This window comes from Arvicola amphibius, chromosome 11 (genome assembly GCF_903992535.2).
Source record: "Arvicola amphibius chromosome 11, mArvAmp1.2, whole genome shotgun sequence".
In the NCBI taxonomy this organism is placed as follows: Eukaryota; Metazoa; Chordata; class Mammalia; order Rodentia; family Cricetidae; genus Arvicola; species Arvicola amphibius.
In genome coordinates, this window is record NC_052057.2 from 34,495,910 (window position 1) to 34,522,087 (window position 26,178).

Genomic DNA, 26,178 nt, shown 5'->3' on the forward strand with positions numbered 1-26,178 from the left:
TATTACGGATAGCTATTAAATCCCTTCATTGTGAGTTGGAAAAGTTTTACTTCAGAGCCTGCTTAGGACAGATTTTGGCTTCATGCTGGATTCTTGGTCAGGGACAAGTTGCTCCTACACAGAAAAGCCCAAAATGGGGGTTGTGAAAGACTTGTGCTTGCTGAGTGTGATGCATGCAGAAATCATCAAGATGACATAAGCAGAAGGGTGCAGCATGCTGTGCTCCTGTCAGTCCTGGAGCATTCTCTAGAAAGGGGTTGTCGCCAAATCCTGGCTGAAGAGCTCATGGGATGACTGAAGAGTTGATAAATTGTTTCTTTTTTATGTAAAATGTTTTCTAGAAACAAATTGTTAAAGTATATAATCTCTGATGTAATAAACTGCTATATCTGACCCATTGGACCTGAAGGTTGAAAATCTGCATCTGTGCGCAGCCCCAGGTATTCATGCGGTAAAAACAATGCATTTTGTTTTTTTAAAAGGAAGTGGTTTTGTGTTTTGGACTTGAAAATAAACTGTGTTCTATAGACAATTTCTTACCTCCAGTCAAATGTCTCTTGTCAGTATGGTGCAGCAGTCTTGGAGGGTCTGTGAACTGGCATGTTTTCCCAATGCCTACTTCTTAGGGGTCTAAAAAACGTTCATTTTCTTTTCTTTCAGTGTTAGAATTCAGACCTAAGGCTTCACACATTGCTCAGCTGTTCAGCTACATCCCCAGCTCCAGAGTCCACTCTTCCTACCTGCTGAGCGTAAATCCGTTTGTAATGATTCCAACAATCATCCTTAGGATTGGGCATGCCTGAGAAACACCACATTCGTGTTCTGAGGTTGTGTGGTCCATATCCACCATACAATAAAAATAGAGCTTATAATTTTGGCCTCATTCCCTCATGTTTTAAATACTTTTATGTTTATGAGTGTTTTGTCTGCATGTATCTCTGTGCACCATATGCCTGCAGTGCCCTCAGAGGTCAGAAGAGGGCGTCAGACCCCGTGCTACTGGGGTTACATGGTTGTAAGACGACATGTAGGTGCTGGAATTGAGTTCCTGTGCTCTGGAAGGGCGCAAGGGCTCTTAGCCACTCAACCGTGTCCAGCCCTCTATACTTGGTTTTGTATTATTCGGTTTCTTCTTTAGAGTTCTGAGTTAAAGTCAGTTTCTTGTCAATTTAAACCATGATTTTAGAAACCTAACATTACTTAGATTTTTGTCTCTTGCAGCATCCCTAAATGTAAGTATCCTTGGAGTAGAAACTGAGGTGCCCTGCAGGGGATAAACCCATTCAGATGAAGTTTCCCAGGCCTTGATTGGTGCCATTTTCCTAATTCTCGCCGCCTTCCTTAGAGCCGTAGACTTGGTCGTTCAACTCTTCCCACAGGCTTCAAGGCTCAAGTCAGAATGTTGAATTGGCACTTGAGAAATTTGTCCTAGAAAGCAGAGCTGCCTTGAAACCAGCCTCATCTGTGCCAGTGAGGTGCTGACAGTGTGGCCTGGGAGCTCTGGGTGGCAGGAATAGACTGGCAGTCCTCTACTTGGGAATATATACATTTCTCTATTGAAAGCAGAGTTGAGTACTGTTCTACTGAGATAAGAGTAATTATAGTTCTGATGCTGCCTCTAAGGTGGAGTGTGTTCCACCGCGTTAGCTATTGACTGGGTAAATAATACTAATCAGACCATGACCTATTTGGCTCTGGGGAAAAGGTCAATGATGATCAGCCACTGTCTTTATGTAGAAAATATAATTCCCAGCCAGCGTCAGGAACACCACTTCTTCACAGCTGAGATACTGAGGAATGTGGGGCTAGACACCGCTCTCCATCTACTCTGCCCCCATCCAAGGGACCACATGCGGTGCTGTGAGCACAGGCTGGACCTGCCGAGCTATCATTCGCACACAGGGCCCGGCCGACCCTGCAGAAGTTTGCAGTCCGCAGCCTGATGACTATCTATGTGTACCTTTATTGTGCTTTTATCCATTCCCAAGTGAAAATAGTTAAAATTGGTTGCTTAAAGAAGAGGAGAGGGGTAGGGAAGAGAAGAGCTGAGACTGTTGATGAAACCAAGAGTAGACTGTGCACATTTAAGATCGAATGGAGTTCTATTACAGCTGGTTGCTCGCCAACCCTCCAGCAGTGCAGCCTGGACCCGAGTGAGCCCACATGACCAGGAAAACGTCCTGCCGCCCTGCCCTAGGGAAGTCTTCTCACTGTCCCCGGCTACCCGCACTGCTTACAGGGCCTAGCAGATACCAACGGGAAATTCGAAAAAAAGGTAAGAAGAAACACTTCAGTTTGATCTACAGGGGCTGGAGAAATAGCTCACTAGTTAAGAGCATGTACCGTTCTGGCAAGAGGACTCCAAGCTGCCATGTTGGATGGGTCACAACTGCCTGGAACTCCAGCTCCAGGGGATCTGATGCCCTCCGCTGAACTCCACAGGCACCTGCATGTGTGTGCACATACACATAACATCATTCTAAAATATTTTTAAAGGGCCAAACTACAGTGTGATTAAGGTAAATGGAAACTGGCCTGGATCCGATGTCCTTTCCTGGAGGTGGGGACCCTCACTCACCTGTGGGAAGAGACCTTTGCCCTTATAGTAGTAAGAAATAGGGAATGGGGAAAGATAGGGTTAAGTCATGTGTCACAGAAGAAAGTTCTTGAAGGGAGCACTTTGCTTGTATCCATGTGTTTTGTAAGCATGGAAAGTGGGCCCTGGAGTGAGGGCATTTCATTTCTTGAACCTTTAGCATCTTTAAATGGCGTACAATTTACTAATAAACTGAACCATCCTTTGGTAGCTAAGCTGCTAGTCCCAATAGGAAAACCGTTTTCTACTTTGCCCACAGATGATTGGTAATAACATCAGATAATAAGTATTTCAACAAATAAGCCCAAGGCACAGTTTCCACATTAATATTCTCAGAGCTGGGACAGTGAAGAGCTCGGAAGGCCTAAGTCTGAACCAGCAACCCATGTAACCAACCAGCATAGCCTACAGAGACAGTCCCAGGCCAGTGAGAGGCCCTGATCAGGAAAGTGGATGCCACCTGAGGAACATCACCTGCAATAGGGGCTGTCAATTGACAGAATCTAGAGTCAACTAGAGACGTGTCTGGTCACGGCTGTGGAGGATTTCCTTATTACATACATTATTTGATTTGGGACAAATCATCTTGACTGGGTGAGAACACCCCCTTGGCACGGGATCCTGGTCTGTGTAAAGGGGAGAGGAAGTGAACTGAGCGGTGGCGTGCATTCCCAGCTGTTTTCTGATTGTGGTTGTGTGAGCAGCCGCTTCAAGCTCCTGTCGCCTTGACTTCCCCAGCATGATGGACTGTATGTACCCTTGAGTTGTCAGCCAAAATAAATCATTTCTCCCTTGAGTTGTTTTGTCTGAGCATTCGTCAGAACAAAAAGAGAAGACAGAAATTGTCCTCTGGCCCGCCATGCATTCGCTCTTCTCGCTTATAATTTATTTGGTGTCTGAACACTCACAGTTGTGATTTCTAAAATTGTGTGCATAATGCTGAATCGAGTTGAGATACCAGAATTGGAACGAGAAATTAAATTGTGCGGGGAGCTCGTGGTGGATATCTTCACTGCAGAAGAGCCCACAGTGTGTGGTAACTAATTTTACCTAGCGGCAAAACCGAACCTGCAAGATGGCAGCCGAGTCTGCGGTATTTCCTGCTTACCCTTCCGGATTTGTTTGCTTTGTCTCGGTTATCTTTCAGCTGCTATGAAATAACTCAGCATCACATCACAACCTGACTTGTGTTAAGCAAAATGAGTGCTTAGAAAGACTAAATATACCACACACGTGCTGCTCAGAGATTTCTCCAAAACAACGACTAAGTCTCTAAAACCAGTGAATACTTTATCAGGCCTGGCTAAAAGAAAGTCATGGAATCAAGTATCACGTGCTTGAACAGACAGAATCTAGTTCATTAAGATGTGCTCCCGGAGGTTCATTTTGTATGTTGATTTGCCTGGCAATGCCCAGTTGTTTGAACAGATGTTGTGAAGGCATCTGTAGACGTGATTACAGTGCGCAGTCAGCAGATTGAGCACATCACCGGCTGCATGTGGACAGACCACTGTCAAGTCCAAGACCCCCAGAACAATTCTGTCTCCAGCATTCAGCGTAGAGCCAGCCTGTGTCCTGCTTCCTGTAAACCTTGTAGATTTTGGACTCAAAATTGCATCAACTCCTACCTGAATGTCAGCCAGCCAGCTCTGCAGATTTCAGAACTCTCAACAGTGTAAGCCAAGTGTAAATTCTCTCTCTCTCTCTCTCTCTCTCTCTCTCTCTCTCTCTCTCTCTCTCTCTCTCTCTCTCTCTCCCTCTCTCTCCTCTCTCTCTCTCTCCTCTCTCTCCTCTTCTCTTCTCCTCTCCTCTCTCTCCCTCCTCCCTCCATCCCTCCCTCCCTCATGGTTTCTTTTTGTGGTTGCCCCAATATAGGGATACTCCTTAATCATGAGTATCCCTTTTCCAAATGTCTGCTTCATTTTTGTAATTAGGTTCTGGCTATGTTTATGTCAACTTGACACAAACTGCAGTCAGTTCAGAAAATGCTTTAAGGCATGGCTGTGGGCCAGCCCGTAGAGCATTTTCTTAATTAGTGATCAACAGGGGCGGACTCAGCCCATTGTGGGTGGTGCTCCTTGTTTCTATAAGAAAGCAGGCTGAACAAGCAAGCCATAGGGAGAAAGTAAGCAGCTCTCCTCCATGGCCTCCACGTCAGCTCCTGCCTCCAGGTTCCTGCCTCCAGTTTCCTGCCCTGTGTGAGTTCCTGTCCTGACTTCCTTCGGTGGTGAGCAGCAGTGTGGAAATGTAAGCCAAAGAAACCCCACATTTCGGTCATAGAGTTTCATTACAGTAGAACCCCTAACCAAGACAGTTAACAGATTTCTTCTTGACTTAGTTCAGTCCTTGATCTGCTAGGACCATCTGGGCTTCCGTTTCTGAACTCTGAAGTACGTCTCAGCCCTGGGATACTACATTTACCAATATGCCTTCTGTTTTCCAGCAAAAACAATCATTCTCATTTCTTCTCTGAAAGAAGTAAGTCATACAGTGTCCAAGAGTAAAGATGGAACTGTCCTTACCTCAGTGACAACAGAGTCATCTGATGTTAACGATGAAGAGCATCATCTAGGGACTCGGTTCTGAATCACTACATTGACCCCAACGTTGATTTTTTTAAGGCATTTAGCAATTATTTATAGATACATTTAGCTTCGTAACTAACTTGAAACCATTCTCTTTGGGGAAGAAAGCACAAGAAACTTCAAAACTGAACCTAACAGCATTGGAATTGACTGCCCCAAGTTCAAGTCTTAGTTCTCGCCCAAGACAATGGTCATTTTCAGTTTATGTGAATATATCTGACTTTATTGTGTGAGTTTATGCTTCTATAACCTGAGCCATGCTTGCAGGGCGGGGTATGGGATACACACTAACTGCTTGGCTTAGAGCCTGGCTCCACTATTTCCTATCTGGCTTTGAGCAAGACACTTAACATCTCAAACTGACTAATTCATAGGACAGATTTTAGGGTCCCAAGAGTCTATTACGCAAAGCAGCCAGCACTGTCTGGCATCTAGCTACGATTATTTCCCCTCCTCTTTTTTCTAACATAAGTGGCATCCTCCTGGGTGTTATTTTATGTGTAAGCCCACTGACTTCATTAATGGCCTGTAGGTATCACTCCAGAGGATCACTCACTGATGACGCCATCTCTTTCCAGTCTCAAGTCTCATTCTCCATAAAATGATTTCAGTCGTACCTAGAAGAAATACATTTATCTGAAAAGCTTACTTCTTTTTCTTTATGATTCAATGGGCTAAATATTCTGGGAAAAAAAAGGTTTGGCAAATTAAATGGTGAAGCTGGGAGATCCAGTAGAGAGAAGTCAGTATGTAGAACTGGAGGGAGTTAGTATGGATATGGTCAAAACACATACATGTACAAGATTTGCCAATAATTGCCATTTAAACATTATGAAAATGTCTGTCTGTGAGTCTCCATTGAGCACAGATAAGAAGCTTCTGATGTTATTTGGGGTGATCTCCTCCCTCTGTGGCCTCTGTTGGCCTTTGAGTCTTGCATATCTGAGGACAGTGGCTCGCTGAGGAGGAAGAACCTTCTGGCAAAGTTCTCTCTTGCTCCACAGCTGCCTCTCTGTGAAGAAAACCACAAGTGTGTTTAAAACACAAGCGCGTGGTGCGGTCAAAGGTTATGTTTATACTATGGATTTGCCCTCTGAGGTTTCCAGTGGAGGCGGTTCCTCCTTCCCGCCCACGAAGGATTAGAAAGTGCCGGTTCCTCTGGCTACTGCTGTTGGCATACAAACCTCAACCCACACTGAACCGGACATGGTCCAGAAGAGAGAACTCACCGAAAAGCAAGGGAAAGACACCTAGAGGGAAAGTTAACAGTATGCTCTTCCTGCAGAGGACCCCATTAGGTGACTAGTGCCCATGTCTGTTGGCTCACAAGCTCCAAGGAATCCAATGCCTCTAGTCAACACGGGCACCTGCACACACATACAGATACATACAATTAAAACTAATAATAATATATCTTAGAGAGACAACCAAAAGAAGAATGATGTGGGAAAGGTGTTTGGTTGGTTGTTGTTTTTTTTTTTTCTATTTTATTTTGTGGGTTTTGTTTGGTTGTTGTTTTCTTTCATTTCAGATGTTGAGAGGTAGAATGCACCAGAAGGAAAAGGCCCAGGGAAGGAGAGGATTTGCTGGTGGACAGTGGTGCGGCCGGAAAAGAGCACGAGTTCCCAGCAACCTTGTGCCTCCTGCCGCTTCTTATAGGGCTGAGTGTGTGATGTGAGCACAAAACTAACCTAGACAGTGCGTGGGCTCTGGAAAGGAGGGCCCAGGCTGGTGAGAGTCGGCCCAGCCAGAACCCTTTCTCACGCAGGCCGAGTGCCCCTCCTTTCCCACTGTCCCTCACTCCTGGAAGAGCTCTCAGCCCCCATGTCCAGCTGTGTTTGCTCTACTTCGTTATTGCTTCTTCCTCGCGACCCTCACTACAGACCCGCACCACAGACCCGCGCCACAGACCCGCACCACAGGCCCTCACCACAGACCCTCACCACAGGCCCTCACCACAGACCCTCACTACAGACCCTCACCACAGACCTGCGCCACCTCTTCTGTTCCCATCTCTGGTCACAGCCGCTCCCTTCACCAATCCTCCAGGGCCTCCTCTTTCCTCGTCCGGTACACTCCTGGATAAAGCTCCTGACCCTTGGCATGGAGGTCCGATGGCTAGCATGTCCTGAGCACCCTTTTTTGGATGACCCACAGGCTCCCCCACTCTGTTGCTCCCCCCCACACACCTGCTCACGTACCAGCAACTTTGTCCTTAAGCACCCATGCCAGGCCTACTACCCAACCCTGCTAAATTCTCCATCCAAAAAGGCCCCCCTTTCTCCACCTCCCATTCATGCCATAGAATCTTGTCTCAAGTATGGACATTCTCTTAACAGCTTAGGATCAGGTCATCAGGAGTTCTTTTGCTGTCTTTTGGAGGCAGGCAGCCTAGGAAACAGCTTTGTTCCCTGGAACCCTATGTGGTTTGGGGCTATGCACATTCTCTCCCACCGTGACATACTTAGTAGCCGTTCCTTCTCCTGCACGCACTATGCACACAAACCCCTGCTCTAAGCAATGTGCCCAGCAACCTCAGAACCCTCCCTAGTACACCCCAGTACACCCAGTCCACATACTGAGCTATCGTGGGCCCATCTCCAAACAATGATATGTCTCCCTGCCCCTGGGAACAGTCAGACTTAGACAATGTCTATTCAAATGTAGTCTCAATGTACCCACATATGAAGAACCAAAGGACCAATCAGGCCTGAACTCACTTTGGGTTCATATACAATAAGTCAAAACTGTGTCCTGTAGTAACCTTTTAGGAAGACACCCCTGTTTGTCATCTTATGCCTATGCACAATTGTATATGCATGTGATTAAAACTAGATGCATTATGGGAAAGGACATGCACAATTAAGAAAAATGAATGCATGCCAGCTGTGATGGTATAGACCTTAATCCCAGCACTTGGGAGGCAAAGGCAAAGGATCTCTGAGTCTAAGGCTGGCCTGGTCTAAGTAGAGAGTTCGAGAACAGGCAGGGCTACATAGAGAGACACCTGTCTCAGAAAACAAGAAAGGAAGGAAAGACGGAAGGTGAATATATGACCGTCTCTATCAATCAAAACAGAGAATGACCCAAATGAAAGCCCTGAGTAAGTAAGTACCCCCCTCTTCTTGTGGACACTATTTTAAAAAACAATGTCTGTAGCCTGGGGCCTTGAATACTCATGTGGTCTTGCTTCTTTTGCAAATCTTTATGAGCCCTTTTGTCAATCCTTTGGATAAGAAGCCAAGAACCTGGAAACATCTGGTCCAGAGACCCCGACCACCAGTAACACTTCGCAAGCCGAGGGTTGGAATGTTAGTTCAGCCTGCTCCTACCTCACATTCGAGACCCGAGACTGTCCTCTGGACCCTCAGCCCTCCGGGCGTGAGCACAATTCTCCTCTGCGTAGCTAACTACGATGGTTTTCTCTTCAAGAACGAATCCTTCTCTCCACAAAGCCTTTATTAACGGTGCTATCTCTGCGGTGCACACCCCTGTGGTACCATCACTTACCTTGGCCTGTACAGCAGCAGGGTAATATCCACACTGGTGTAGGCCAGCTGTCCCTCCCTCCTCTGGGGCCTTCACCTTCCTGTAGGTGCCTTTCAGTTGGATCTTTCCTGGCTTTGTGTGTGCGGTGGTCTGAATGTTTGTGTCTCTCTTGTTAGAGCTCACTGGGCCGTAAAGACTCTGCCCATGCGATTGGGTTAGTGCTCTACAGAAGGACTTGGGGGGTGCGCTTTTCTACTCTCGCTATGAGGATAAGCAGGTCTATCTGCCCTCTATAAGCAAACCCCTTCACAAGACACCAACTCGCCAGCACTTGGCTGACAACTTCAAACCTCTCGAACGCAGGAAAATAAATTTCACCTGTGTATGAATTACTCCATCGCCGATGTCTTGTCAGGGCAGCACGGACATTATCTCTCGCTCCTCAGACTGTATGTGCTTTAGATAAGTAACTGAACAGAGTCAGCTCTGGCCTGAAGCCACACTTGTACTTCAGATTAATCCAGAAGGGCAGCCGCCCCTGACATTGCTTCTCAGGACAAACAACCTAGGCTCAGACCCCTCTAGCCTATGCCAGAGCAGACCCACCTTTACAAGGCCATGTCAGAATGCGTGGGTGTGGGTGTTTTAGAAATTAGAGATGAGGCGGATCTGCCCAAGGCACCTGGGCATGGTGCCATCCACCATGCAGCAGGATCATTCTTACCAGATGGTCTTCGAGCTGGTATTTCTTCCCAGTCACACGGCTAAGCTGATGCAATTGTGTTCCAGAGGTTAGAAGAGAAAAGTTGCTGGCATTTGCTGGCACTCGTATCTGCAAGAGTCCGTGTCTTGTTTCTGTTTATGTGGCAAAGGTTTTCATAACAATCAGCCGCCTCTGGGAGAGTGTGCACGGCTTGTCTGACCAGCACAGCAGGAGACGGCACAGTCAGGCAGGGAGCCATGAGCTCTGAAGGGTACCACCACACTCAGCACTGGGCTGGGACGCTCAGGTGACAGCCAGCGCCCTGGAAGAAAAAAGAACAGAAATTGGGGCCTGGCGAGAGTTTCCACAGGCATTCCAAGGTCAAATGAACGGGTTTTCTTCCTTCTACCACAGTAAAGAAATATGACAGACATCCCCAGGGGACCAGCCAGTCAGGTGTGGGACCGTCTCATTGTGCGCAGGATGAAAGCATAAACACCACCAGGACACTCATATCCCTTGCTCTCACCGAATCCTGCTCATATTTGCTAACTTAGGCGGGTGCCAGAAAGGTCACCATCAGGCAAAGGGGCAAAGGACTCCAAGCCCTCTCCTAAACCAGATCCCAGAGACCCAGAGTCCTGGGAGAGGCGGGTGTGTGTGTGTGTGTGTGTGTGTGTGTGTGTGTGTGTGACTGGAACTGTTTGCAAAGCAGAAAGTGAGGTGCTTCCGAAGGAAAGGAACGGAAAGAGATTTTTATTTTTCCTCATTAAAAAGAAAAAAGATTTTTTTGAGACAAGGTATCAGTTGTCCAGGCTGTCCTTGCACTTGGAATCCTCCTGCCTCGGCCTTTCAAGCAGCTAGGTTCACAGCCCTGTCCCAGCAAGCCAAGCGTCAAAAAGCCATTCTTGAATGAACTCTCCGCTCTCTGTCTTCACCCATAGAGCAAGGTTTCTCTTCACTGGCTGCCACCACACAGTTGCCGCTCAGAACTGCTGAGATTTCAAGGTCAGCATTCCTCCACGCCGCCTTCATTTCTGACTGTTGATTAAACCGCCCGTGCTTCCTCGGCAATTAAGTTCAGCTTAGGCCTTGAACGTGGACCCTGAAGTCCACGTTGAAGGAAAACTAAGTGAGAAGGGAGGACATGATTGCTCCCAGGTCCAGTGGAGGAGAAAGTGTATTGCAGATAAAAGGGTCACAGGCAGAGGCATCGGGAGAGTCCAGAGTGCACATAACTAGACTTGGCAGAGGAGAGGGGGAAGGGAGAGGAGAAAACCAGGGGAGCAAAGGGTAGAAGAAAAGGGCAGGTAGCCAAAATGGCTGGGTTTTACAGGGAAGGGCAGCCCAGCCACTAGGCTGGAGAAATTTTGGGGGGTGAGGCGGGGGGTGGGCAGGGTATGCCAGCCATACCCTGTACCGGGTAGGGACTGAGGGTTGCTGGGAGAACCTAGAGGCAGGGACCGCCTTGGTATGTTTAAATAGGTACCTCAATTAGCCATTTGCCCCAGGATTGAGACCTAACACACACACACAAAGAAATGTTCCCACTGAGGCCTTAGATAAAAGTGAGGCCCTGTCTTAGTCTGCTTTCTATTGATGGGATAAAGACCATGACCAAGAGCAACTTAACGAGAAAAGGATTTATTTGTGTTACACTTCCACATCCTAGTTTATCATCAAGGAAAGTAAGGGCAGGAACTCAAGCAGCGGTCATGGGGAAGGCTGCTTACTAGCTTGGTCACCAAGACTTCCTTCTACACTCAAGACCACCTGCCCAGAAGCTCACTCCCAAGGTGAGCTGGGCCCTCCCACGTCAATAATCGTAAATCAAGAAAATGCCCTACAGACTTACTCAGAGGCAACCTGATGGGGGGCATTTTCTCAATGAGATTCCTCTTCCCCATGATCCTGGATTGTGCCAAGTTGACAAAAACCTAACTGGGACAGGCCCTAACCTGTGCAGAAGTTGTGCCCTTTGGCTGGGAAGGTGTATAAAAGCCCTTGCAGTTCTATCCTGGTAGTCCGTGGTAGGAGAGAACCCAGCCCTAGGAGCTGTTCTCTGACCTCATATGCAAGCTATGTACAACTCGAGTTTGCTCGCGCATGGGCAGTGCCCCTTCTGCCCACCCCCGCACACCATACTCTGTCTTCTCAGGCGAAGCCCTGGAGCCTCTGTAAGGGATCTAAATTGGATTTCTAACTAGGCATCCAACAGCCTGTTGAGATAGCCAAGAAATGACTCCCCAGAGTCCGACGGACGCTGTGTGTGCCCTGAGAATCGAGTTCCTCCAGGACCGATGACCTTGTTTACTGCATACTTCGTCTATCACGCAGGTACACAAACTGTGTCCGAGACAGAAAATGCCCCTTCCCTGTAATGAAGCATGGCTTCTGTTATGAATCTCATTTCCCTTTCAGAGGGATTAAAATGGTCCCAGACACTCCTCCCATCAAGAGGAGAAATTCGTTCCCCACCTTTTGAGACTCTGATTGACCTGTGTGAAGACGGGACAAAAGGCACACAAGTCTTCTGACCTTAAGAGACCAGCAAAGCTTCTACTTCTTGGAAAGTGTCTCCCACAGTGTGAAAGGCTTACAGGGAAAGAGAAGCCCATCCCATCTCAGTCACTGAGCAAATAACAAACCCTGTCTGGGCAAGCCACATAAAGGAAGAAGAAAGGAACACTGTTCTTTGGTTTACTAACTTTGCGGGAGATTTACCACGCAACAACAGGGAACAGTACGCCGGGCATTTGAAAGCATGATGTTAATCCTAGGAAGTGAGTTTGTTTTAAATTAGATCCATTTAAAAGTACCCATTCAAACCTTCTCCCTACACACCCAGGTTAGATCTATGGGCTTCTACATGCATGCACACAGCATCAAAGATACTCCGCTCACCCTTTTTGCGAGCACTGGGAAAGATGGACTCTCACTTAGAGCTTGTTCACGGTTGCTCTCCACAAATTGTGTCTTCAGTCCTGGAGCTTGGACAGTAGTCGCCAGCCCTGCCCTCGTGTCTTTCCTGCTGATGTGACAAGAGTCCCTTTAAAGGAACTTCAGAGAAGAATGGTTCATTCCAGCTCACAGTTCAGGGGTAGAGTCCATCCTGTGAGGAGCTTGAAGCATACATCCTATTGACTGTCAAGAGCGGAGAGCCGAGGGCTGAGAGATGTCTCAGTGTCTTAGAGCACTGGCTGCTCTTCCAGAGAACGTTGGTTCAGTTCCCAGGACGCACATAGTGGCCCCCTTTAACTCCAGTTCCGGGAGTCCTGTTAGTCCTTCTGGTCTCTCCAGGCTGTAGGTACGAAGGTGGTACATAGACAGAAACACAAGCGAAACGCTCATATACGTAATTTTTATAAGTTAAAAAGAGCAGGGCTGGAGAGATGGCTCAGTGGTTAAGAGCACTGACTGCTCTTCCAGAGGTCCTGAGTTCAATTCCCAGCAACCACATGGTGACTCACAACCATCTATAATGAGACCTGGTACCCACTTCTGGCATGCGGGCTTACATGGAAGAAATGCTGTACACATAATAAATAAATAAAATTTAAAAAAAAAAAAAAGAGCAGAGAGCTGGGGCTGGAGAGATGGCTCAGTGGTTAAGAGCACTGTCTGCTCTTCCAAAGGTCCTGAGTTCAATTCCCAGCAACCACATGGTGGCTCACAACCATCTGTAATGGGGTCTGGTGCCCATTATAATGGCCTGCAGCTGCACACACAGACAGAATATTGTATACATAATAAATAAATAAATAAGCAAGCAAGCAAACAGTGGCAGAGCCAGAGCGAGCGAGCGAGCGAGAGAGAGAGAGAGAGAGAGAGAGAGAGAGAGAGAGAGAGAGAGAGAGAGAGAGAGAGAGCAGAGAGCAATGGATGAATGGGTACGTGCCAGTGCTCAGCTGGCTCTCTCCACAATTATGCAGTTCTGATGAATCTCACGCCCAGGGAAATGGTGCACTCAGAGTAGGCTGGTCCTCATGCAGCAATTAATTATTGCAATAATTCCTCACAGATATTCTCAGAGGCCCTTCTCCCAGGTGATTCTGGATCTCCCGAGTTGTGAATGAACACTACATCACCTTTTTCTTGCTGTACCTACCACAACCAAGGCAACTTTTAAAAGAAAGTGTTCAATTTGGTTTAGGGTTTCAGAGGGTTCGAGTCCATGATGGCAGAGAAAATGCAGGGGGCAGAAACAGCTGAGAGCTCACATCTTGATCCACAAACAGGAAGCAGAGAAAGAGAGGGGAGAGAGAAAGGAGGACTGGAGATGGCTTGCGTCTTTTGAAACCTCAAAGCTCTCAAAGACACACCTCCTCCAACAACACAAATAGTTGGACCTACCAAGGGCCGAATATTAAAATATATGAGCCTACAGGATCATTCTCATTGAAACCACTCCAAATAAAATCCTTCGCTTCCATTAGGACACTTCTCTAGGTCTTGTTTCTCAGGTCTGACCAGCCATTTGCTGTCCTTTGTTGCTTCCAAGCATGCCGAGCACACAAGACATCACCAAGGTCGGCAGAGTCCCATGTGATCTTTCTTGCCACCAGAACTGCTTTGTGTGTCTCGCCACCTCCCAAGGTAGTCACAGCCTTTGTGTCCATTTATAAACTGGTCGTAGCTAAGAGGATGAAGTGGTGTAGGACTCTTTCTTTGGCATCCCCGTCAGTAGCCAGCGTACCATTCTCTTTCTCTCGTCTCTTCAGCCCAGCCCAGCAGGCTTCTGGATACAGTTAAGTCATTAAGGGCAAAGAGCACAGTTTTGATCGCTGACATTTCTACATCTACCATTCGGACTAGGACTTCAACTCAATACTGCTCAAATGATCCCAGGTCTTCCAATTCAGGAATTCTATTTCAAGAGTACTGTTGCTGTCTTGAGTTTCAGAATTTGGGATTACCTTGCCAGGTGGCGGTGGCAGTACGCGCCTTTCATCCCAACACCCAGGAGTCAAAGGCAGGCAGATCTTTGAGTCTGAGGTCGACCTAGTCTATAGAGCAAGTTCCAGAACAGTCAGGCCTGTTACATAGAGAAATCCTGTCTCAAAACAAAACAAAACAACAACAACAAAAGCCCTTGGAATTCCCCTTTCCTAGACTGTAATGCATTGTATGTGTGCGTGTGCTTGTGTGTGCACACCAACGCTAGAGATCAACCTTGGATGTCACTTTTCCTATGCCATTCCCCTAGCTTTTGGAGACAGGGATCCTCACTGCCTGGAACTTGCCGGTTAGGTTAGGTTGGCTGGGCAGTGAGCCCCAGGGTCTGCTTGTTGCTTGTCTCTGCCTACTCTGTGCCTGGATTACACTATGCCCAGTTTTGTGAGAGCTCTGGGATCAGACTCAGGTCCTTATGCATGTCCTGGCTGACTGTCCCTCCAGCTCTGTCTGGATTTTGAATGTATTTGACACTATGCAGAGACATGCAAAGACCTGAATGGCAGAAACGAGTAAGCTTACCCTGGTCAGGAAAACAGCATTCAACAGACAACAGACTTTCTTTTCAAGAGCACAAGACAGACTTACAGAAGTAGCTTAATGCATTCGTACCAACAGCCGAAGATGTGCCAAGGAGGGGAGTCCCTTTTGACCTTGCCACCTGTCAGAAGATGGAGGTTAGCACCCGAGGACATCTTGTTAAATCTCACACTTGGAAACTGAAAACAGCAGCCGGCACAGAAGGTTAGCGGGGATGGAAATGGACCCCTCCCCATCTCCACCCCACCGCACCCTCGCCCAGATCTACGGGATTCTGCCAGCACTGCACAAGGTCATCAATAACTTTAAAGAAATTTGTAGGAAATAAACACTGAGGTATCCATGTTTTCATCCTCTTTGAATTGGACTTTCTAGAAGTTGCAGGAGATAGAATCCCCGAGGTATTAAGCCTTCAGTTTTTTATAAAGGTACCATTCCTCCTGTTTGTAGGTCTTCTCTTATCTAACTATAGAGTAGCTGAATATCACTCTCACAGAAAGCAGCATGCTCTTGGAATCTCTGCTGTTCGACTCGATCAAAAGTTTAAAGGAAGTTTGCAAGAATCTAGCTAGCTATACTGTGCTTATTCCTGACCGTCCCAGTGTTGTCTAGGACACCGACACGTCACTGCCCTTCAGTTGCCTTTGGTTTGCAGTATGCTCTTGTACCTTTGCTTTATTCAGAGAAATGATAGAGAAATTGCAGGCAGACCCCAGCTACTCCTTCGTTTACCAAGGGTTGGTGTTCAGGGGCCCTGCTGCTGCATGATGCCCGCACAGGACAGCGGCGTACAGGTGCTTGACAAACAAAAGGATGTTTTCTCTCTCTTACGGGATTGAGTTATGTTTTAATGGGTGTGAAACTTTAATTCCTCATGTTTCCTTTTTTACTTAGGCTACCATCTGCTCAGGAGGATTATGGTATGCTCGCCTAGCTTTAAGTCATTTGGTTTTGTTTGTTTGTTTGTTTTTATTTGCTGTTCTTGAGACAGGTTCTTACGCAGCCCAGTCTGGTTGCATACTTGCATTGTGTGTGACTCTGGCCTTGAAATATTTTTTTAATTTATTATTTTATGTGTATGAGTGTTTTGCCTGCATGAATGTCTGTGCAGCATATGTGTGTCTGGAGCCCATAGAGTCCAGAAGAGGGCAAAGGGTCCCATGGAGCTGGAGTTACAGGTGGTTGTGAGCCACCATATGCATACCAGGAATGGAACCAGGGTCCTCTGAAAGAGCAGTCAGTGCTCTTAACTACTAACCCATCTCTCTAGCTCTGGCCTTGAACTCTGGCCTGCCTGCTGGCACCTTCCTAGTGCTAGGGTCACAGGAGTTATTCTCTAATGTCAAGCCCAGTCTCAAACAATTTGTCTTTAAAATTTCTATTTAGCATAAGGTTAAACTTCTTGTAAATCACCTTGATTCCTTTATGGGGTAAAAGTACATAATTTCAAATAAAAATACAAATGTTGCCATTTTAGGGAGTCATTGAGTTAAGCTATAATCATTCCAGAATGAATCAGCATTATCTTCCACACTGGCACATTGGAGGTGACAAGACCATGTTCATTCTGTTAAGAGCTTCCTGTTTTCAGGAAAGGATATCAACTGGGAGAGCGGTGCACACCTCCACACGGGCTGTTCTTGAGACTTTGTGAGCCTTTAGGTTGGAGGGACCCGAGGGAAGCTGGGAAGGACAGGCTCCCCTAAGGATCCATACTTTTCCTCCCCTCTATTATGGAAGAGGCAACATCTGGCTGCCTCAAACTCACACTCCTGCCCCCCAAGCAGGCACCGCCACCCTTGGCTCTCCTTCTCCACAATCACCAGACTTTTGCACATACTAATTCCTTTTTCTCGGCGCCAGGATGCTCTTAATCTTATTACAGATCAGATCATTTTGATAACCGCCCCTCTAAAAGGAAATGAGTTACCAAATCTGGTGAGAGTAAAAGACAAACGGAATTAATCCTCCTGGAGAGACGCAACACCTCAGTGGGATCCACGCACTGTGTGACCCGGTAGCCTTTTTAAACAATGCGTGCTAGGGTTCGGTTGGTTTTTGCTGTTACTTTGTTTTTACGAGATGGCGAATCTTATTTTGTCAGGCTGGCCTACAAATATGGGTTCCTGCCTCAGCCTCCGGGATACCTAGGTGCCGGAAGCAAAGACCTGTATTCTGAGACCTGTATTTTGTTTATAACCACCTTAAGTTCACAAGTTAAGATATTCACCTTCGCAGGGCAAGTTCCGGACCTAGGAAATTAACCTAGTGAGACCAGCAGGTACTAGGCTTTAGAAGCAATTAGCATTTCCTTTGTTAGTTAACGGTCACAGACCCTCAGTATTTCCTTATCGGCTAGGGAGGTCTCCAGACCTGACACTGCAGTTAGATCAATAACTTTCCAGCTGACCTGACCCCCTCCCCTCCTCTGTGCCTGTTTGCTATATAACAGCTCCCGAGGAATAATAAAATGGTAGCTTGATCAGAAAGCCAGACTTGGTGTTGTTTCTATTGTCTCTTGTCCCCTTCATTCCTCTTCCTCCTCCAGGTTTATCAGGGACCCCTGTTTGAGTCCCGCTGGCTAGGACACCCAGGTACAGGCCTATATTATCCAGAATGCCATGCTTGGTTTTGTTGTCGGTTCTGGTTTTCAAAGATGGGATCTCTCTGTAACATCGTAGCCCAGGCTATCCCTGACCTTGCAGCAGTCCTTGGCTCTCAGCCTCCCGGACACTGGGATTATAGGCATGAGCCATGCGTGGCTTTGCTTTGTCTTTAAACAAGTGTGAATTTGAGATTTTTCTCCACTACTTTAATAAGCAAACAAACAAACAAAGAAAAACAGACAAACACAATCATCCAGGAGAATTTTAGTGTCTCCTCCTGGCTTCCTTGCCCTAAATATTGAATCTCATTCCTTTCCTCTGATCAATGAACAAATCAGAGCCCTTAACACAGCAAAGCTGTGTTTGTAGATATGGGATCTGGGGGAAATGAGTGAATGAATGGATGGAGAACAGGCTGGTGAACCCGGGGCCCTCGGTATCTGCCCCTGGACTGCTGAGATTACAGGCGCGCACCAACAAGCCCAGCTTCCCTTTCCCCTTAAATACACTCCAGGATTTCATCACAGTTCTGGTTTGCATGTTCCTAATGTAGAAATCTTTGGAGAAATGTCTGCTGAAATCCTTTGTGTATGTTAGAGCTGTCTCTGCTGTAGTGGAGTTATAGATCTCTCTGTACTCCGGATATTAACCTCTTATCCGATATGGGATTTGAAAATGCTTTCTACCTGTGGGTTTTTTTTTTCTTTTCTTTTTCTTTTTTCCTAAAGATTTATTTACTAATTATGCATAGTTTTCTGCTTGTGTGTATGCCTGCAGGCCAGAAGAGGGCATCAGATCTCATTACAGATGGCTATGAGTCACCATGTGGTTGCTGGGAATCAAACGCAGGACCTTTGGAAGAGCAGACATTGCTCTTAACCTCTGAGCCATCTCTCCAGCCCGCTTTTCATTTTCTTTATGGTGTCCTCTGATACTCAGATGTTTGGATGTTTGATGATGCTGGCATGTTTGAACAATTCTTTCCCAGATAGTGGCATTATTTTGGAAGATTGTGGATCCTTAGAAGGTAGGCATGCCCGCCTTTAATCCCAGCACTCAAGAGGCAGAGGCAGGCAGATCTCTAGGCAGAATCAGATCACTGGGGAAGAAACTTTGAAGGTTACATCCTGCCCTGGCATTTGGGCTTCACTATGCTTACTGGTCCTCTGGGATGTGAACTAAACAGCCTCCCCTGCACACTCCTGCAGCCCGGAACTGAGCCGTTCTGCCATGTCTTCCCACCCACGATGAACTGAAACTCTGGACGGGAAGCCAAAGCCATCCTTTCTTCCACTAGATTGCTCGGTTCAGGTATTAGATACAGCAGCACAGTAGCCAACACATGAGTCACAGTTTGGGTGGAGTCCAACTTACCTATTCCCTTTTTGTTGCTTTTGCTTTTGTTAAGATACTAGTGTCAGCTGGGTGGTGGTGGCGCACGCCTTTAATCCCAGCACTCAGGAGGCAGAGGCAGGTGGATCTCTGTGAGTTCGAGGTCAGCCTGGTCTACAAGAGCTAGTTCCAGGACAGGCACCAAAGCTACAGAGAAATTCTGTCTCAGAAAGAAAGAAAGGAAGAAAGAAAGAAAGAAAGAAAGAAAGAAAGAAAGAAAGAAAGAAAGAAACTATTATCAAACCTAAGGTCATACAAATTTTCCTTATGCTTCATACCAAGAGGTTATAGTCTTCAATCCATTTGGAGTACATGATGCCAGGTGTTCAGTCTCATTTTTTTTCCAAGACAGGGTTTTTCTGCGTATCTTTGGCTATCCTGGAACTCACTCTGTAGACCAGGCTGGCCTCAAACTTGAACTCACAGAGATCCACCTGCTTCTGCCTCCCACGTACTGGGATTAAAGGCACGCGCCACCACATCTGGCTCAGCCTCATTCTTTTGCATATAGATCAGCTTTCCCAGAGCCATTAGTTGACCTGGTAGTTGCTTCCCTATTGGATAGTCTTGGTGCTGTTAGAATTCATCAGCCATGTGGATGTTTACTTCTGGTTGTCTGTGCCAATCTGTATGTGTGTCGGGCCCACAGTTTCAATTACTGTACCTTTAAAAGTTTTAAACTTAAGAATGAGTCAACTTTGCTCATTCTCAATATTTTTTGGTCACTTTTATGCAGCTAGACTTGAGAGTGTGGTGAACACACACAAGACAGGGAGGCTCCAAAGTCATGCTCTCTTGTAGCTCTCCAACTTGAACTTTGTATTTATTTACCTTGTGTTTTGTCTGTATGTATGGTTGTGAGTTGCCATGTGTGTGCTGGGAATCGAACCCAGGTCCTCTGGCAGAGCAGCCAGTGATCATAACCACTGAGCCATCTCTCCGGCCCTGAGCTCTGCCTTTTGAAGGAGCCAATGGCTGTTCTCAGAGTGGGTCACACTGTGCTGGACATGTAAGGCATCTGTAACGCAGCCACACTATGGACAAATGGGCGTGGCATAAGGAACCTGGGAAAACCCACTGGAGCTTTATAAAAGGAGCTGCACGAACACTAGAGTCCTAGCTAGCCGTGGCAGAGCTTGCCGGTCCACCCAGCACTTAGGGAGCTAAGATAGGAGGATTGAAAAAAATCCAAAACCAGAAAATGAAGACAAGCCCCAACTCTGCACTTTTTTGCAACAGGCTTGGAGCTGGAGAGGGGCCCATCCGGTAAAGACACCGCTGCTAAAGCACCCAGATCTGAGTTTAGGATCCCCACATCCCATAAAAAGTAGGTTGGGCAGCACGCATCGGCAACCCCAACTCTGGGGAGGTGACGGTGTGGGGATCCCTGGAGCTTGCTGGCTAGCTGTTGTTCCAGGCTCAATGAGAGACTGTCTCAACAAATAAAATGGAGAGGGACAGAGGGTGACATCCACCTCCATGTGCACAGTCACGTGTGTGCAAGTACGCACACCCGAGTGTGCACAGATGAACAGGAGCATACACACATTTGTGAGTGTGCAAGCACACACACACAGCAGTGTTAATTCTCCAAAGCTCTTCCCTCGTTCTTTTATTTTCATTGATCCGTCCGTGGGGGTTACATTACCTGCCCTGCCAGTCTCTCAGAGATACTCTGAGGCCCGACTGACAGAAGCATGCGACAGTCCTTGCAATACTGAGAAGTTTGCTAACTCGGAAGCTGTTACCGTTCACCTGACTATTGATCTTCCATCTCTCCAGAGTCATGAAGCATTCTTGGTCAGGCCCTTGACAACCATTAAGTAGGATTTTCTGGTCATGAAAGTTCATAGATTCTCCAAGGTTCATTGCTAAGAGTTTCAGCTGACAGCTTCTTACCCGATCAGCTCAGGGGACAACCAAGGAGCCACACTGTCACACAGCCAAGGAAAGACTGGAGAAGCTGGGAAGCCAGAGGGAGAGGGAACTCCCGAGCATCTGCAGGAAGCTCCCTCTCCCTTCCTGAACGTGTGAGGAAGAGTTCAGGTTGCATTACCAGGCTGCCCTGTGCTGGCTGGGGAACAGGAGGACCTGTCCCAACAGGAGGTGTCTTAAAAGACACAATCAGTCCAAACAGCCAACACTGGCCCTTTGACTGTTGGCCTCAGAGCCATTGCCAGGGCTCCTGACAAGTCACTCTGGGCTCCTTGATAGGACTCACGCCACCCACAGAAGTACAGAGAAATCCCTTCGTCTCTGCATGTTAATTAAGGAGGACAGATGGCCCTGTGATTATTCAGCCATATGTAGGTCAAGACTAAATGAATTAATAAGCAACTTAATTCTTAGCCGCCTCCATGAGCTTACGGGGGATCTCTGAACAAACAATTGCTGTCGTAGCCTGGGAAACTGGCATGGTGGGGAGAGGAAATGCATCTCCCCCTAGCACACCAAGTCCCCTGGTCCAGGAAGGGACACCTTTGCCTCTCTACCCCGTGTTGCCTGTTACATAACATTTGGGACACTAAAGGAAGCCAACAGTTACACACTTTGGGCGTCCACGAACTGTATAACTGCAGCTAGTAGGGGGTCTCCAGCTCCCTCGCTCCCTTCCTCAGGGTTTCTTTACTGTCCTTTTATGAAGCTTCCTAGAACTGGTCACTTTCGGGCTAAAAACAACAGAAGCCAAGTTCCAGAGTCATCTAAAAACAAACAAACGAAAAAAACAAACACTAGCAAACAAAACAAAGACTACCAAATGGCAGCACCAAGGAAGGTGAGACAAATCCTACCAATGGTCAGGGAAACAGGAAACTTGTCAGGGCTGGGACTGCCGAAGACAGAAACGAGCCAGGATTCCAAGGTCCTTTCAGAACAGGGGCCAGAATTCACTCTAGTTATGTTTGGATTTTAGGCAGGTCCTGGGAGATAGCGAGGCTGGCTCACAACTTTGAAGGCGAAAGGCAGGAGGTTGTGCCAGATACGCAAGGGGCAGGAGTGGAACTCCTGCTATCACCGCTGCCCCTCCGCCCCCCACCACTTGATTGTTCTGTCCACATCTGCTTAAAATACTTCACACATTCGCCGCCAACAGCTTAAGAATTTCTACAAGCGATGGCGGTGTGTGTGGCAGATGGATTTCAGGTGTCTGCCTCCTTCTGGTCTTTCCCGCATGCTTCCTGGAAAGAGCCGTGGCCAGAGACAGCATTTCGGGCCCTTATTGCAGTTAAACGGTCAACTATGGGAGATGCCAAGTTTCGCCTGGATCATAACTTCCCTGATACTTCTTCCTCAAAATACCCTTGTTGTGACTTCCTGAGCTCGGACTGTGTCGGCTCAGTGTGAGTTAAGTCATTAATAGTTCAAACACAGCCACGATGGAAATACAAAAATTTCAGGAACAGCCGTTAAGACTGTTGTTTCTGGGAAACTGGTACTTGAAAGTGGAGATCCGCCGCTGCCACAGAGCACAGCAAGGCTGCGTCTTCTGTGCTCTGTAAACTCTGAGAAGACGAGAAAACTGTACCTATTGAACCAGGTGTGGGATGCCTGCCTGGAAGCCCAGCACTCGGGAAGTAGAGGGAGGAGGATCTGAAGTTCAGGGTCAGCTCAGCTACTCAGCAAGTAGCTGCTCAGCTGGGTGCCATCCTACCTCAAAAAAGAAACAGCTCAGAACATATGCGAGTTCCTTACAGTCTATACTGTATCTCAGAATTTTCACAAAAGCACTTACTAAAAAGTACAATGAGAATAAAGTCGGCTGGCATGGTCATGACTGGATGGTTCCTGCTCAGTCAGGGTATCTGCCAAAACTGGTTTCAACCTAAGTAGAGGAAAAAGCAGGGGCATGCTGACCTTCAGTAAAACCAATTTACAGAGGATAAAAGATAACTCACGTGCTGGGAATCAGTTATTGTTAATGTTGTTATAAAAGTTGCAAAAGTTATAGAATTCCTAGGGCAAATTCTCAAGAGTGAACAAAATATGGAGCCAGGCGTTGGTGGCGCACACCTTTAATCCCAGCACTCGGGAGGCAGAAACAGGCCGATCTCTATGAGTTCGAGACCAGCCTGGTCTACATGAGCTAGTTCCAGGACAAACTCCAGAGCTACAGAGAAACCCTGTTTCAACACCCCCCTCCCAAAGTATATATGTGGTTTCTGAAGAGCTGAAGTCCAAGCCGGAAATGTGTGCCATACAGAGGGGCCTCAGCCTGTGGGCAAGGCCACGGCAGGCAGTCCCATCCACCTCAGCATCTGAAGGCTCATAACAGCTCCCAGGCATGGAGAGGGAGGGGGTCAGCGGTTCAGACCCACGGAAACTGCCCTGCGGTCAGCTGCTCTGTCCAGTCCAGTCACGGTGGCTGAGCCTCCTGCTTCTGACAGGCAAGTGACCCTGACGCAAACGAGGCAGGGAAAACAGTCCTAACTTGTCTGCAGGCCAGTTCAATGTACTGGAGCTATAAGTATGTTGATTTCACAGAACAGTTAAAGCAGTGGTTCTCAACCTGGGGATCATGGCCCTCAGATTGCATAGCAGATATCCTGTATTATCAGTTATCCGTATTACAGCTCATAAGAGTAGCAAAATTATAGCTATGAAGTAGCAATGCAATAACCTTAAGGGTGGGGGTCACTACAACGTGAGGAACTGTATTAAGTGATCACAGCAATAGGAAGGTTGAGAGCCGCCGATTAAAGGGGACATCAGAAACTTCCTAGAGGACGTGAGCCATGCGCAGTGAGTGTCTAGTCTCGGCAAGTGTTTACACGGGGCTCCCCATCTGTGTCCAGTGCTCTGCTTGGGTTCTGACCCCCCTAAGATAAACAGGACTTTGTGGATGGAGGACAGGAACTTAGCACAAGGAGCCTGGACTCCACAGACAAGACAAGCAGTTCCCAGCAGCTGTTAACTTCCCACCGTAAAACCTCAGGAGTTTGATAATTAATGTGCACTGTTCTCTCAAAGAACCTCCAAGCCTGTGGGCTTCCAGGGACCTTCTAAGCCCACACCTTAGATTACTGCAAACCAATCTGGACATTAGACATCAGAGGACTAGGCAGCTACATTATAATAAAAACCAAATACCTTAAAAACTGTGGGAGTGGTGGTATACACCTGAGTGTGTGTGTGCACACATGTGTGTGCGCACGGGCATGTGTGTGTGTATGAGAGAGCAGGGGTATGCCAAGGCAGAAATTGGTTAAATTCCAGTGTAGTTTATGCTTTGTAGTGAGGCCCTGTCTCAAACCAACAAAACACCCACTCTGAAAACTGAGTTTGTAAACTCAGAACCACTTGGAAAATAAGAAAGCAATGGCACATTCTGGCTTAGATTTTACTGCAGTAATATGTGCTGTTAGCATTCTACTAGGAAGTCTTTCTTCACTGGACAAGAGAAAAGACAGAATCACTGGAAGCAAGCCAGGGATGTTTCTAGAGGCGGAGTATTTGCCTAGAAAGAGTGGCCCTGGCTCGAACCTTGGCACCATATTGTTAAAAATTATTAAAAAGTCGAACTGGCAAGCAGTAGAAAACTATAGAAGATTCCTTTAAAGTAGAATCTTATTCTTTTTTTTTTCTTTCCTTTTTTGGTTTTTCAAGACAGGGTTTCTCTGTAGCTTTGGAGCCTGTCCTGGAACTGGCTCTTGTAGACCAGGCTGGCCTCGAAATCATTGAGAACCACCTGCCTCTTCCTCCCGAGTGCTAGGGTTAAAGGCGTGCACCACCACTACCAAGCCAGAATCTTATTCTTATTACTGTGCATGTGTGCAGGTAACCACAGAAGCCAGAAGAAGGTGCTGAATACCACAGGGCTGGCGGTTCCAGCCCTCATGAGAAGCCTGATGTGGGCTCTGTTCACCTGTAAGGCTAGCTCCTACTCCAACGACTGCAGCCTGAGACGGCTCTTCTTCTTAACCTCGGAACACAAGTTCTTCATACCGTAAGACCAGAAAAAGAGTACTTCTGAGTAGTCTGGGATCCTCAGTCGCCAATAACAATGGAATAAAAATGCTCATTTTTGCTTCGTATTTTACCTTCTCTACTTCTGGAAAAATCAGGATTCTATTCTTTTCTAACCGTTATATTTCCCGAGAGGACTTATCCAAATACCAGACAAGTCTCTGCCAGAAAACACTAAACATGCAAAAAATAAAATCTACCCATGAGCACCCAGTCTTGACTTCTGACTTGCAGAGCGACAAACGCTGCTGTTAGGCTCCCGCTGGTTAAAGGACATCAGGCCACAGCCTATAGCTTGTGCACCAGGGCCCCAGCCCCAGCCCCAGAGCCCCAGCCCCAGAGCCCCAGCCCCGAGCCCCAACCCCAGAGCCCCAGCCCCGAGCCCCAGCCCCAGAGCCCCAGCCCCAGAGCCCCAGCCCCAAGAACCCCACCTTCAGAGCCCCAGCCCCAGAGCCCCAGCCCCAGAGCCCCAGCCTCAGAGCCCCAGCCCCAGAGCCCCAACCCTAGAGCCCCAGCCCCAGAGCCCCAGCCCCAGCCCCAGAGCCCCAGAGCCCCAGAGCCCCAGAGCCCCAGCCCTGAGCCCCAGCCCCAGAGCCCCAGCTCTGAGCCCCAGCCCCAGCACCAGAGCCCCAGCCTCAGAGCCCCAGCCCCAGCCCCAGAGCCCCCAGCCCCAGAACCCCAGCCCCAAGAGCCCCAGCCCCAGAACCCCAGCCTCAGAGCCCCAGAGCCCCAGCCCCAGCCCCAGAGCCCCAGCCCCAGAGCCCCAGCCTCAGAGCCCCAGCCCAGAGCCCCAGCCCCAGCCTCAGAGCCCCAGCCGCAGAACTCCAGCCCCAAGAGCCCCAGCCCCAGTCCCAGCCCCAGAGCCCCAGCCCCAGAGCCCCAGCCTCAGAGACCCAGCCCCGAGCCCCAGCCCCGAGCCCCAGCCCCAGAGCCTCAGCCCCAGAGCCCCAGCCCCAGAGCCCTAGTCCCAGCCCCAGCCCCAGAGCCCCAGTCCCAGCCCCAGCCCCAGAGCCCCAGCCCCAGGCTGGCCATTCGCCTGGCTGGGTTCCTCGCGTTCCAGGAGCTACTTACCAATGATTTAATTACATGGGTTATGCTGGCCAGACATTTAAATGCATTGATCCGATAATCTTCTCCCTCTGTTTCCATTCCAAGAGAGTTAATCATAAACTCTCAAGTGGAAGGACACAATACCAAAGCAAAAATTTTATGTTTTCTCTATCAATAACGAAATAGCTCAGAATAATTTACTAATAAACAGGGAAATATGTATTAATATTAGGAATTCAAGTCATGGATAATTCTGTATCACCACAAGATGGAGTAAGAGTTCAACACATATACGCCCAC

The 26,178-nt window shown here is 47.7% G+C and overlaps 1 long non-coding RNA gene across 2 annotated transcripts; it reads right to left on the reverse strand.

The window, feature by feature from the left end:
* Positions 1–5,375: 5,375 nt before the first annotated feature.
* Positions 5,376–10,060, reverse strand: LOC119825935. 2 transcript variants are annotated; one of them, XR_005287340.1, is made up of 4 exons: positions 9,806–10,060; positions 9,395–9,695; positions 6,411–6,548; positions 5,376–6,193 (listed from the first exon to the last, which is right to left on the reverse strand). It is a non-coding gene; the product is annotated as an uncharacterized LOC119825935 (long non-coding RNA). The 2 variants fall into 2 exon arrangements; XR_005287339.1 differs by having other exon boundaries at positions 9,395–10,060.
* Between the last annotated feature and the right edge of the window lie 16,118 nt (positions 10,061–26,178).